The sequence below is a fragment of the Myzus persicae genome, unplaced genomic scaffold (assembly GCF_001856785.1).
Source record: "Myzus persicae strain clone G006 unplaced genomic scaffold, MPER_G0061.0, whole genome shotgun sequence".
In the NCBI taxonomy this organism is placed as follows: Eukaryota; Metazoa; Arthropoda; class Insecta; order Hemiptera; family Aphididae; genus Myzus; species Myzus persicae.
In genome coordinates, this window is record NW_019103933.1 from 1,028,259 (window position 1) to 1,045,216 (window position 16,958).

Consider the following 16,958-nt stretch of genomic DNA (forward strand, 5'->3'; position numbering starts at 1 on the left):
AGCACTTAAAATGCAAATCTCGATGTATAAAATGTATTAACGTAAAACCATATCTATCATCAAAATCTCAATACTGGTTGAAAATTACTCGTTAATAAAATATCTACTATATAAATTAACCAATATGCATTATTAATAATTTGGTGAAATAAATACAATTTATGTGTTATTTTTACATATATTTGTATACAAATATACGTTTAAATATTCATAAATCAATAGGAAAAAATTAATTTCAAGAACATTTATTTTTATAATTAAAGAAAAAAACTCGATTTGTTTAGAAAACCACGAATATTTATTTTATCATTCAATCGAGAACTTAAAATATCAAAAATATTATATTACAATATAATAGCTATATTAATCATCATTCAATCGTAATAAACTATAGCTAATAGTATAACCACATCAATTCTATTTTGGCTAACAAAAATCGAATAATTTTTAGTTTGTATTGCCCAAAAGAGGTGGCTGATGCTTACAAAAATAATATTTTTTTTTTAAACTGTTAAAGACCAACCGAGCTGCCATGCTTATGGCTAATAAGTATACTTATTGCTTATTATTGACATGCCGGTACAATTTAAATGTCAATGACAAAATTATCCTTAAGTTAGTTGCTCATATCTACCCAAAACTACTCTACCGATTTTGACAATAGTTTCTGAGATATCAGAAAAGTTTAAAGAGTAGATTACCATGTTAAAAAATATACCAAGTGTTATACCTAATCAAGATTTTCACACTAGGTCGAATTCGTTTACAAATCGATGCCGATTTGTCCACAAACTTTAGCTGAGGAGCACTATACCAGTGATACACCGATATACTCCTATATTTATTATTTTATATTTTTGTTCATTTTTTCCCGAGACAAGTCTAGTAATACTGCAGTTATAGCATATAATATTAAAAGCTATAATTTTTGGATTTCGAGTACGTTGAAGTTTAACCTTAATCATAATGAAACATAATTATGTATAGTGTGATATGGTTAGATTCAGTGTCATTTTCGTTTATTGTGTAGTTACTAGTAGATGCCATGTGCCCAAGTACGCATTTAATGTGTCATTTATACTATTAAAGACAAAAGTAATTTGTTAACGGAGCCATCACGGAGGAATTTCACAATCGGGCACTATTTTATTGGGAGAGATGTTCGGCATCACGAGTAAGAGCCCAGACGAGTTGCGTTCGCCCACTACATTTAATGGACTTTATTCTTGTAAAATAATTAATAAACTACTTTTATCAGTTGAATTTCAACTTAGTCCCTAGTGATTTAATAACAGCCCATCACCCGGCGTTCAGAAAGTTTATTATGATGTCGACCGTGTCCATATCCTGCACATTTTATGCTGCTGTATCTGTTACTCTATTTTATTGAGGACTAATTATTATTATCTAAGTATATTTACGACGCGATTTGCGAATTCAAACAGCACACTATGTGCTCTATAAAACACACTATTTCAGTCATTGGCCTGCAGTGCATAGGTATATATAGTTTAATACACGACAGTACGTCTACGATATTAATTTAAAGTCTACGATAGAACACAATGCTGCAAGACGTATCAACTATCAATCCGTATATAGTTATATCCATACATAGATATCTAAGTCATTATAGTTTGGTGTCATACAGACATACGGTCATATTATTATTATACACAATATTAATATACTATCTTTTAAATATTTAGTACACCACCTATCGGCTATCTGCGTAATCGTGAGTATAATGACTAATGTACATACGTTGTCACAATAAAAGGTAGTGACTAGTGAGTTTTTTTAGATTTAAATCGAGATTACATTTATATTTTGTATAATATATGTACGCTCGGACTTAAATGGTTTATTTGTTGTTTTGAATTTTATATTTGTTTAAATAATTTACCATTATTCTACGCAGGAGGTACGCATCCAAACCCGTTGTTGGTTCTCTCTTGAAGAGTCTGCTTTATGTTTATGAGCTGCACGTCATTACAACGTCTTCATGTCACTTGACAGTTCCAAGTACGAGACTTAGCGCTCGCACACTTCTACCTGTATACTTAACATTTAAATCCCATGGTATGTATAATGAGTAATAACATATTATAACGCAGTAATATTATATCGAGAAACTGCCACCGGCTCCGTATAGCTGCCGTAACCCATTACCGGTCGCATCTCTCGTATTTTATGTACCTACAATTTTATTTTATATAATCCGTTGTCCCGCGCGATTGTGTTTGATCGCCACGCGGCAAACCCAAATACTTCATGTAAGTAACTTTAAGTACCTATATAGTATATAATATACCTTTTCGCCCCCTCTACACACAAACTATTAAATAATAATATACAGGCAGGTCCGGGTGAGTATATGTGAGTGTGTGCGGCGTATGTGTGTATGCATGTGTACGAGCATAATATAATAATTTTGGTCGGTGTCTAAAGGTGTCGGAATAGAGGCAGTGAGATGGATAATGATGAGAAAGAGAGAGAGAGAGAGACCTAGGCATTATGAGAATGAACATTTTTTTTTTCTCAAACGGACAGTGAAAACTTGATCTCCGGTATTGGCCCCGAGGCTCTGCGTATTATATTTTTATATTATATATAATACATACCACCGCCCCCCTCATCATCGTGGTCCTGCGTAGTATTGTATGTATGTATAGATATATAGTGTATATACATATACTCAGGTATAGTCGATGGGGTGGAGGTCTATCTGCTGCTCGCGAAAACGTTTGCCGCTGCAGATATATAATAACAACACGAGCGTTAGACGTCCGACGTCGAATTAACTTTTCGAGATAATATCACGTTGGGCGTAAAAAAATGATAAAAAAAAATAACAAACCAACTCGACGAAATTAGGTCTGCGGGCGATAATTATTGTAACACATTACGTGCGAAAATGATGGATGGGTATATGTATATAGAAATATACGTAAAAGATAAAATTATGATTACGGCGGCGGCGCGCGGCGGTCGGTCACGACCTCTCCAATCTCGACGACGGTGTTGAAAAACAATCTAAACTAATAGCTCAATAATATAGGTGTATAAGTGTTCACTCACCTTACACACACAAACACACACACACACACGCACACATGACAGCACGAGCACGTGTAGGTAACGGCTGTCCGTCGTCGGTACATTTTGATTGTACGGCATTGCGAAGCGGATGCGATGCGATTTACGATCGCAACCGAATTTGCGAATAATTGTCCGCGTCCGGACTCCTCGTCACCCGTCACCGGATGTCGGGTTCGTGTCGACGGATTCCACCGGTGTGGGTGGGCTCGTTGCGACGGTGACGATTGCATCAATATCGCAGTCGCTATTTCGTGCCCGCAATAAAGATAAATCATGCGATCGATAATATTTTTGTACATTCGCGTTTGGTCGTCGAAACGTCTTGTGATCTAAACCAGGTATATTATAATCAACACACTGATTATTTTATAATTACTAATAAAATAAGTAATGTACCTCATAACTAACCGTTTATTTTTAAATCACAAGAAGCTGCACGAGGTTTTTCGTTCGAAGTTATTATGCCAAGGATATATTATGAGTATCGCAATAAATTTAATTTAGTTCCAAAAATAATCGACATAATTATTTACTTTATAGATTGATGAAATAATTGAGTAACAGCAATAATAATTCATTTTTATTTCAATTTTAGTTTTGTTTTTACTATATGTTTATATTTTATATACAATATTATAGTTATATTATAAGTATTAAGTTTATAATTTACAATATTAATATATCATGCAAATGGTTAAAATATATATTGTATTGTATGTATAAGCTATAAAGTTGAACTCCATGACAGATTTTTTTTCTCATTCAGTATTATGTTTAATGTTTATTATTCAATGATAATACAGTCGAATCGTATTATTTACATTGAAGATTTCTTGCTGTATATCTAGCAATATTATACATTTATAATTTAAATACTAATAACTAATAAGTACTTTAGTAATTAGTTCTAAGTTCTAGGTGTGTAATAAATATACTATCAATAGAGCAGGTGTAATAATAATAATTAATATAGATAAGTATATAGTGGATATCGTCGAAAAGCAAGTGGTTGGCCAATTATTCGCTAAACACAATTATTTATTTTTCACCGAACGCAATGAGAAAAAATGGTCCTTAATTAGACGGTTCGTCATCGGTGTTAACGCTAACTGGCTAAGTAGCTAACGTCGAACGCCATTATTATTTTATTATTATTATTATTATTATTATTATCACCTCCTGTATTTACGATACCATTAGAAGCAGGTAGTCGTATGAATGGTTTTAAAAAGATTTTATTATAGGTACCAAAAATTCCTCACCGTCGTATAACTTTAAATGTGTTGAGTGGATATAATGACTGCAGCTGAAGTTGAGATGCATCTAAATAAAACAAATCGAATCGTGAATTTATTTTTCAAGTTTTATTGGGCAACAACTATTGGATGATAATATTTATTTCAAACCTAATCCATCGAAGAATAATAATAATATATAAATCACTTAGAGCTGACTAGACAGTTGTTTGATACTTTAAAAGTAGTAAGAATAGTTTAGTCGTTTAGGTCAAATTAGTAGATAATTTAGAAAATAGTTTTTAATGGAACAAAATACTAAAACCAGCTATTACGATTGCATAGCTCGATTCTATATTTAATTTACGTTGAAGGAATATCATTGTTTAAAGTCATTTTATGAATGTATTAATATTAGATTCTGGGCGAAAGAATAAGCTTCTGTGTACACGTTTTATAATAGAAAAAAATTCTTCGATTTCAACTTCGAGAAGGTTTCTGGCAGCAATGACCAAGTTGTTTGTTGTACATTTAGGAAATTAAAAATGAAAATGTTCAGTACCTTTTTCAGTGAAAATATAAAACATTTTTAATTTCGTCTCCTAACGTTTGGAAACGTGATACAAGATTACTTATTTAAAAAACGTTTTCTTTATAAAATCATGGCTGTTTTTTATGACTATATGAATGATATACAAGTTCAAATGTTAACAACATTTTTTAAAATCAAGACAATTTTCAAATTATGTTGTAGTTAAAAAATGTAGTCGTATACAAATATACAATGTTTAACTTTTATATAGTCTTAAGTCTTAAAAATGTAACACATTGCTCCTCATAGTAAATATCTGTTACTGAAACTCAAAAATCTAAAAACAAATATATGCACAATTATCTTTATAAACATTCCAAGTTCACATTTTTGGAAATTGTATATTTAAACAAAAAATAACAAATTGAATTATTTTGTTGTAATTCAACAATGTTTTCGGAAACTTGGTGTTTCATCTATATTAGTTTTTATTTTATTATACGCTCAATAACAGTGATTTCATATATTATTTAGATTAGTTCCCAACTATTGACTATTTATACCACAGACTTATTCACGCCGTTCAACTGTAAGTCGGTATTGACTCAGGAGTTAATAACAAGAATATATGATATAATTATAGTTAATTAGTTATAAGCATTTAAAGTTATGACTTCAACCATTTAACTGAAATTCGATTTTTATACATCAAAATACTCCGAAAAATATACCACTTTGGAATAAGGAATTAAAAAAGCATATTGTCGTTAAAATATTTTAAAAATAATAACTGTAAAAGATAATAAAAAAAAATTTCATAGAAAAATTATGTTTTTCAATGACTCAAGATTATGTGAAGAAATATTTTCAAAAACATTAGTGTTTTCTAAAATAATTAGTTTTATATTAAATGGATAAACTATAGTTTAGACAGATCAAATATTGAAGGCAAAAAATGCAAATTTTTTACTGGGTGGTCAAGCATTCCTTTTCATCTTAATGGAAAGACATTTATGATTAATCCACTTGAAACTTTTAATGGGAAATATGGAAAAAACAAGTTGTTGATTTTGGCGGAAATAATTTTAGACAATATAATGAATCTGGTTTTTGTGTAAATGTATATTTATTGCTACACTAAAGAGTTCAACAACTTTATATCCTATTAAATAGTCATCCGAATTGTGTTTAATGTAGTAATGTCTATAATCTTCATAGGTGTCCAAACTATTAAGCATATTATTATATTATTGTAATATTCACGGATATTATCGTTAAGTTGTTATATCATTTGATACCTAATACTATTGCTCAAAAGTAATATTATTTACAGGTGAATGTCATTTTATTGCCATTGAATTCGAATATCAGTCTTGCGATCGTTTTAATTTTTAATCTATGTAAATTCTAATAGCTATTAGCCTAGGCCATACCTTCAGTTACAGATTTTATTATGGCATATGTATTATATAATATTGTAATTTATATGGAAATCTCGACGGAACTTTTAATTTATTCAAATAACACAAATATATTTGTCTCAAAATTTCCAATATCTTAATTTCACGTTCATAACATAAGGCCTGAAAATATAGCACTGATGGCCATGCCTAACATATTTTAAAACTACTTTTGTAACCCAAAATTAAAAACGTACAATATCTTCAGTAACCCGGCATTTCCAATATCACCGATATTGATCCGGTACCAATGTACCATACTAATACGGTATGAGTCGGCTACAATAATAACGCAGTATACTACAATAAATATTAAGAGTAACTGACAGTTGTTTATTTTCAACAAAGGTCAGATTTGTACACATAAATCATTGTATTTGTTTTTATACAAGACGTATAATATGTATTGTGTATTTAAATTTAACAATTAGGTACTACTGAAATTTTCCAAATAATTTAAATACTAAAATTAACAAAATATAAATTTGCTAATTTATTACAGGTACCTGTATAAAATAATAATAATGAATTGTTTATAGATGATATTAAATATTAATATAAGTAGGTACTTCGTCAAATGATTATTAATGTTTAAACATAGTTAATAACCAGGACTGTGAATTCAATGCATTTGCGTGTTTTTTTTGCTGCACTGTATAATAAAATGAATTCGGCCAAAATTTGTTTTGACTTATTTACAGTTTAAATACCAAATCTTATTTGCGTATTTTTGGTATATTTCACGGGTTGGGCATATAAATACATGTTATAATAATTTTTTAGAGCATATTTTGTCAGTTTTAAAATAAAAATTTACTATCACACCTTGAAAATTACAATATGATCAGAAAATTAAAAGAATATCTGTAGCCACTTACTCAAAATGATTGTTTTCTGATCATTTTGGGATTAATTTCTGTTTTTGATATTATAAACTATTATTTCAGATTTCACTGTGTATATAATATATTCTAGGAGCCATTTAGCAAAATAATATTTAAACCCAATAATAATTATTTATTAAAAAACATACAACTTGATTCTAAATGAATAAAAATAAAAAGTCCATGAGGATGATTCGGCATTCGTTCAAGTGTTCAATTGCTTTTGAGTGTGTCTTAAGTAAAGTACGTTTGGGATCATTATATTTTGTGTAAAAAACCCGATTTTTACACATTAGTTAGAACAGAATAACAGATGTATTTTGTTTTTTAAATGTCAAGTATTCTCTTCTTCGATCAATAAAACTACATTTATATAATTGAATCACTTGGGCGTGGTGCATAGGAAATAAGCGTAGTGTACATAATACATCTAGTCACGCCCAAATGTTAACGTAACTCGTAATAGAAATACGCTTAAAATATTATAGTGAAAATATAGCTCGCGTCCGATAGAGGTCGGTACAGCTTTGATTTGTTTATAGTTTATGTTTTATTTAGCTAAATAATTTCAAATGATTATCTTTTTCTCATTATCCCTCGAACAGTCGAACGAGCAGTACAGACCATGGGGGAAAGATTATTAGCTAATCATCAATAATAAACCTATTACTCTTTTTAACTAACACAGTTTAAGAAGAGACTATTTCGCTTTTTAATTGACAACAGACTATTTTCCACCCGAAACATTATTAGTATATTTTTTATTATGGTTAGGTACATATATTTAATATTATTATAATTTGTTTGTATTTTATCAAAATTAATAAAACAAAATTAATACAAATTAAATTAATCAAGGTACTACTCAATATGTCACGCCTATATTATGACTCTTACCACTTATGCTTATTGTGCTCAACTGTATAAATTGATTATTTAAAAAAAAAAAGTTATGTTCTTATAGCGTTAGTCAATATTATTTAATAATAACTGCATGTCTGTATATTTCCACGTGCATTCACAGGAGATTGCCTGTACGGAAGCTCTTAAATTAAACTAACTATTATAACTCACAATTTGATTTAAAATATTGAATAATAATGTAATATTGTATTTTAATAGCAATATAATTATAATGACATAAAAGTAATTAAATATAACGCATGGCACTTATTAATGATTTACAACAATAAATAAGATTTATTTGATTTTGATTTAATAAGAAATATATCGATATTTATTCTTACCATTATAATATAGAATAATAAATGTTTACACTTATTAAACTTATTTGAATGAATAAGGTTATCATTTCAAATGTGTTTATCCGATTTAATTAATTAATTGAAAATATCTACATTACAGTTACCGAGGACCTATATTATAATATTATACCAGCTGTTAGGTATATGATTTTTATATAAGTAAAGAAAATAATGTTAGTGTAATATTATTATCATTTGCATGACTTTGATATTTTAATATCGTAAAATGCTTTCCACTTTGAAATACTTTTCTGTTTCGAAAATGCATGGTTGTTTTTTACACAATGTACAATATTACATTGGAATTTGAGATTACACGCACATACATGAGTGCACTCTAGGATATTATTTCATACTCGGGAGTACTGCTTGGTACTTTCAGTAGATTCAAATACAATACAAGAGAATTGACGTATTGTTTAAGTTATCCTACTGGCAATTGTGACTATTGCAGCTCAATGTTCGAAATGGGCTTTCATCCTGATGTCAAAATCACAGGGTCCTTTGTATTTAAAATACCTACTATACTGTATACATTTAGGCACCTAATATTATGCTATATAGGTATAATAATATTTGCATTATGCACATTACCATAATCAAATATTCAAATTACACACTACGGTGTTATACGATGGTGAATTTCTTGCATGTACAATGTTCAACCAATTAAATTAAGTATAGCGCCGACAGTGTTTGAATTTTGAATTTTACATATTATTAGGTATATATTAGATATTATTTTGTAAAGGATGTATAATGTATATAGGCACTTACCATCTATAATATCATAATTATATGGGCGATTCAGCATCAGTGTTGTGACTGCGTGTGCTCGGAACTACTGTGCACTAGATCGCGAACCCTAAGGGCAAAAAAATAAGACACTGTCCAAGTTTAAAAAAAACAATATAAATGCTCAGTATCATGTGATAGTATGAATATTATAATATACAAAGTAATAAATTATGACCGGGCATTTCAATTTCCTCCGACCGCTTACAGAGTATAACTTTAATATATAGTCAATAATATGAATAACCTATTTTAATGACCCGTTGTTTTCACCCTATTATTTTGGTCTCCATTTTAGTGTCCCATGATATATAACTTAATCCTGCACGTCCCTAATTACTGGTGGCCACGAATCACGATTATTTATTGATTATACATTAATACGTAACGTGTAATCTGGTATTATCTCGAATGGTAATTATATATATATATTAATTTTTTTTCTACTGCAGTCCCACTTAAAAATGCCTAAACATAATATTTTTTTTAAGAAGTATTCGTCTAATTATCACAAACACGTAACACCTATACGTATACCTACATCTTGGTTATAAGCCTTATGTATATTAAAAAAGAATAAATGTATAAGTTTAATACTAATAGCGATATTACCAATATTCGACTAAACTATGTGTTCTAAACGACAGAAATGCCGCTGTATCGTTCTAGGTTAAAACCAGTTCTGTTTTAGATTAATGGTGATTGGTGGCCGTAAAAATAATTAAAACTCCCAAGACGAAGCTAAAGAAATAAGAATAAAACAAAACAAAGATTCGAAAACAATTATAATATTATAGTGAACCGACCGTTGCAAGGAAAGTATATTAATGATATAATTTGGGGTTATAAGATTTATTGATCGAATTTATGTTATATGGTAGGTAGTGTCTCTTATCATTCGAATTACACACATTAGTAGTGGGAATGTATATGTAACGCGCTGTACCAGTTTTCTATATAATACTATATGTCTTTAGTGTTCGGATATTCCACTTGAATTCTTTCATTATTACTTATATTATTTTTAAATTTAAAAAACAAGTGGTTGTTAAAATATAAAATTAATTACAATATTGTACATCATTCACTATAATACGTGCAAGTTGCAACGACGTGTAAGTACGTTACTGCAGCGGTGCAGTCTGTTAAATCAATCAGTAAAATCATTGAAATGTTGAATAATTAGATTATTTATTATACACGTTACTCTGATCCCTATAATAATTATGTATACATAATATATAATATATATCATAGGTTATATTACAATATTTACAATCGGTATTGAATATTTGCATGAGTATAACTTGTACTCAACAATTCATAGAAAAAAAATAATAATTAGACTAAATTTACTCACACTTATTATTGTTTCAAGTAGGTTATAATTGGTTATAATTGTAATAATAATAATAATAATAGTTATAATTATAACCTATAGGCTATAATTGGTAAATTATATTTGGTATATAATTTAGATAGGTATTTGAAAGTATGCGATTGAATATTATGTACTGTTTCCGTTTGGAAATTATTTGGTTAGGTAGGTATTTGAATTTTTATTGTATTTATATTATATTTTGCATTTTAGTATTTTACTATTATAAATACTTTTATAACTGTTTATATTTTACCATAAGCACGAAATATGTTATACACTTGTATAATATAATGTATACTATACTTAATGTTATGTAAGTAGCTAGAACTTGAGTTAAACAATTTAAAATACCTTATTAGTAGTATGACTAAAACATTACATGTTAGTTTAAAATAAATAAATCAATAATTTTGAACTTTGTTGTACCTAAAGTACAAATGAAAATTTTCCTATAACTAATATCTTTAATTTTCTGAGTACTGAACAATTTATATTTATCCACTAGATCAATACGTAGAAAGGCATAAATAAAGTTGTATAATATAACACATATAATATACGTTGGAACTTTAAATGGAACATTTTAAGCCAATATTATAATATTATTCAAGTCTGATGGATTATTTAGCTGCATGAACATTACATACGCATGAATAAATTCATAATGAAATTTTAAACGATACAATTTCGAACACAAAGACATTTTAATCAGATGCTGAGCTTATACCATAGTTATATGTATTTATATTGTGTTCATTGTTCGCCAATCAAATGAAAATTTGCAATGGATAAGATTCTCTTTGAACAATAAAAGAAAAGTTTTAACATTACAAGATTCAAACGCACAATTACGATTTGACGTTCAACTCGCGTGGCAATTCGCATACCAAAAGTCAAACACACTCAGAACCAACTTAACGTTTGAAAACGATTTCAAACCACTTTGCAATTATTCTAAACCATTTACACTTCAGTATATAGTAATAAAATATCGAGAAACCTATAAATCACAAATCCAAACGATTACCTACATAGCATCGATGGAAACTTAAATTTTTTCTGACATAAAAGTAAAAAATAATTAAGATTGGTGAGAAAACTATTACTACTTTTTAAATACTAATAATACATTTATAACAGTTCCATATATAATATTATTCGAATACGCAGTAATGTCTGTGCAAAAAGTAAATATATCCTTTTAATCCGTAAACCTTAATTAGGGAGCTCGGGAATTGGGTCACATTTTAACTACCTACTTTGTATAAAATATTTGTTTGCATTTTACAGATTGGGCCATAAAAGTGTATAGCACACAAATATACTTTTAATACGAGTAGCCATCGCCAACGAGTTTTGCCACTTTGACTCTCATGAGCAAAAAAAATGTATAATTATTAAAAACGTATACTTGTATATTTTCTAAAAGGTGAATTGAGGCCCAATTCCCGAACACCCCTTAATTAATATCTACCGATTATAATATATACAAGTTAAGCACATCAAATCACACAAATTATACATTCCACTTAGACAAAGAGCAATCATTAATACACCAAATCCATCGACTTACATACACCATCACAACCTCATTTGAAAATAAAATATACTCTCCCGGAGTTTTTTTTTATAGATTTTTATCAGGCATTTGATTGAGTTTGACATGAAGGCTATCTCGATACCTAATTTAAAATTATTCTTTCCAGCACCCTACTTTTTAATAATTATTAAATTAACTGGCCATTTGCAATTAGTCAAAGTAACTTGATTTCCAATTAATTCTCAATATATACAGGAGTTCTTTAAATGAAAGATCTTTCTCTCGATTTATTTGATATCAAATGTTCCCAAAATAGCAAATATAACCATAGCAACTTATGCAGATGATACAGCCAATATGGCTTCATGCATATACCCAATTATTATAGCTTCATCTGAAACCATATAGATTTTATAAGTAGGTACCTGTCTAATCGGCCAGCATATAAAAATATTCCAAAAATATCATTCGCACTTTAGAAAAATAATACTCTCTATAATATTTAAACTGCAACTTGTAGATAGTCCATCTATGGGGTGGATAATGGCATGCATTGCATCGTTCAACAACTTTCTACGCACAAATTTTAAAATAGAAACTATTGAGCAACTAACCAAAAACTACTATACTAAATGGAACAGCAAATTACGCAGAATACAACCAAAATCATTTTGTTTCTCAATAACCCTCCATCTCATCATCTCATATAAAATACACCGGTGTTGAGATCTCTTGCTAGTATTTAGCTAAAAATTAATTAATAATAGGTAATTGGTTTTGAAGGGTTCCAGCGAGACATACAGCCTTCCTCTTCGAATATATTATTATTATTATAATTTATCAGTTGATCGGTTCATCATATTTACTTGTTTTATTTACCTATTTACCTATTTGAAATACGAGTTGTCCATGCCAAAAATTTGTTTTTTTTTTAATTTGTAAAAAAACGACATGTCATATTTCTCCCAATTAATAATTATAATAGTAGTATGATATGTAAATAATTGTAACGACTTAAATAACAAAAAAAAAACTCATGAATGAGCTACCTTTAAACAACTTAGTTATAATTAATGAAAAATAAACTATAGACTAGGTCTCAAATAATCTACTAGTTTTTGGGTTTATTAACTTCGGATAAACCAGCAGGTGTTAAACATAAAGTGAACAATATTAAAATTATTATATTCAATCAATTATATAATAATATGGAACCGGTGGCAACCATATAATATATGTATAGGAAAAACCTAATTTGGTACTATTACTATAATATTGTAATATATTAGTATGTAACCAATAACGACCATTTATACTTAACCAATGTACAAAATCCCCAAGGCCTTTCTGTTTTCCCCAAATTTTTCAATTTTCGGGGCAACCTTTCCCATTTTTTTATACGTAAAAACCTCATTTGGAAAATTACAAACATTCATAAAAACAAATGAGGCAAATCGATCCAGCCGTTCTCGATTGTTATTTGATGCTTTAATCTACGAACAGCCTTTTGTTTTTATCATACATTATACATTTCTGAGAACCCAATCGCAGTGTTAATTACCGAGGTAGTTGTAAATTTTAACTATCCAGAGAGACCCTAACCCACTGAAGTATACCCAAAAAATGTCAACAAAATCGGTCTGGTTAGGTTAGGGTTCGGTGACGTACGCCTACATATATAGGTTTTTCAGTATTAGTATCATAAAAACTACAACACTATTTAGCTTATAAAGATAGTATAATTTATAATACATAATAAACTGAATTAAATTGATTTTCCAAGAATTGAAACTTGGCTTTGGTTCTATTCAGGTTCTCTCGGATTTAATGTTGAAATTAAAACAATCGTCAGAAAGTTTGAAACTCAACCCACTTGACAATACCAGTGCTAAGTGTTCTGTTGACACGAATGTCCTTTGTGAAAGTAACTTGGACAAAACATTTGTACGCCCATTATTCAATTTTCTCATTAAGGAACAGTAAAGTGCTTTATCATGCCATTGTGTGTGAAGTAGTTTTGACGTGTTAGCTACTTCCTTTTGTGCTCTGCGATTTAACAATTTTGATTGTTATTGGATATTAGAGATAGAATATAAAGTTTATTTGGAATCATTTATTTTGCTCGATTTTAGTTGTATATTTATACAAATATAAGGACAATTTAAAAATCTATACTAAACATAAAATGTTCATAAAATTACTGTTACAATACTTACTTACAAATATTTAAAAATTGTAAGAAAACTCCTTCTTTAAACAATTTGGATGTAAATCAATTAAATTATATACTTGAAAATAATTAATATCATATGGTAACAGTTACTGTAGGTATTTAATAATTAACTGTGATTTGTGGGTTTGATGTTGGAGTTTTTTACGGTGAGGTATAATACGATAAAATCGTAAAATCACGGATGAGATATTGTATTAAATATTTAAATGTAGTTAAACCTGGTAATAATAGGTTTATATGATACTGCAGTAACTATAACATAATTTATTTTTCTGCAGAGTTCAACACTATTAAGTGGGACTAAAATATACGCTTTTTTTGTTTCCAGGAAAAAAACTTTTGTGGTAGTAAACTTGGTTTAAAAGTTTCTCGAAGCATGCGTAATTGCGCCCGCAATGTATATAAATTGTGATTCGTGTACCTTTGTTTTGGCTTAAGTTGGAATTGTTATCGTGCAAAATATCCGAATAATGTGCAGATTAGTCTGCTGTGATGTCAAAATAAACCACGAAGAAATATTGCAGTTGGAGAGGAATATATACATTACCTGACTTACATAGCTTTCGCCGACGTGTCATATGAACAATATCCACAAATTAGAATTTTTATTTTACTCCATTATTAATTTCAAATTTTGCACTTTAAAGTTTTCACAATAAATAAAAACTTATTTGGGTTTTTTACCATTTCAATTTATCAATATAACGGGCTCACATTATATGCTGACTCTTTTTGGATATGACATTTTTCAGCTTCTTATCGATTGACGGATTAAGTTCACACGATAAACTAATAGTTTATGATGTGACTATCATCGTGAATTATTAGTGTATGCCATGGAGCTGTTAATTGTTTTACATTAACGTTATTGACGAATAATAATATGAAAACACAATATAAAAAATATAATATAGTTAACCACTCGACGTGTACACTCCTTACTCAGTTATTTAAAGCTCAACACGATCTTCTTTAAATATATATATAATAGGTATAATATGCTATATATATATGTATACCTATGTCCTATATGGCTATATGCCTATATACTATATAGTTGTGGAAGTGGTGTCTAAGTTAATGGAGACCCCCTCGGGGATATAATATTATACATATTAAATACACTTAATATACTATATTAGACTAAATTCCGACCGGGGCAAGTGAGGTAAAATTACTAACAGCTGTCCTTGTCTCTCCATCTCTCTCTCTCTCTCTTTATTTAATTCAAAACAAAATTATCGTGTTCGCGTAGAAAAACAAGTTTTTTGTAAACTCAAAATTAGTATAGTATAATATAATATAATACTACCTTGTACTTAAACATGAAAAAAATCAGGTAAAAAATCTATAGGCAATGTCCGTGTATATATAGGATGTATAACATGCATATTATGGGATCAGCCAAAAGAATCCGTTGGTGATTGTAATGCGGTTGCCTGTTAGCGAACCAATATAAAAACATCAATAATATTATTATTGTATACACATTATCTATACCCGGTTTTCACGGTTATGTTTTAGACCGAGAGGATGTAGTTTTTAATTAATATATACCCGCAAGATCTGTGGTAGATAAAACCGATATCTAACGGATAAAAAGCACTTACAATTTGTTTTCAAATCTCATAATTGCCATTGTTTTTGATTTCCTATTGTTATTATATATTTATTCATTTAATATGTACCTGCATAACAGGTAAGGTTCAAAATATTCCAAATAGTGCATGTAAAAATCAATAAATCAAACGATATAAATAAATAGGTACATATTATAGTTAATTATATTTTGCATAATACATTGATTCTATAATATATTATATATACTAATACAATAATATACCATGTACATATTATTATACTTAACGCATAGTTTATTGCACCTTCACATCGTCGCAAATAAATAAAAGTAAAATGGTAGAAGGCTGGGTAGAAACTTATTAAAGTGGTCCAGTTCCGTAGAGTCAGATTTATTATTCTGTAGTAAATAATAAGTTTTTCTTAGATACCTATAGGTTTTAATTTTAATTTTATAACACATACAATTCAATAAAAAAGTCCAAAATCCACCACTCTTATCAGATGAAAAACTAATAAACTAGATAGATACCAACTAGAAAAAGAATATTTTCATAGATAAATGCGTCTCCAGCCCGGCTCCCGGGGAGAGTTTTGTTTTTTTTTTTTTTTAAAACAGGGGCTATAGGGTTTTAAAATATTTAACACTAACCAAATCTTCTTCGTTTATCTTTAGTCATTTGTCGAGTAGGTTCCTGTATAGTACCTATCATTCGTCTCTCGGCCAACACAGCTACAGTGTACTATGTCGAATTAATTTTCTCTCATTTTATATTATATAAACGCCTCTGTGGTAATATAACATATTTTATTATTATAATGAGACGATCTTGAATGGAGAAACACTCGAAAACGGCTTTTATCGTTTTACAACTCACGCCATAGGTATACCCAACATAATATCATCGTTTTACGAATTAAAGAGATCTGTATAGCCCCTAATAAAATGCCAA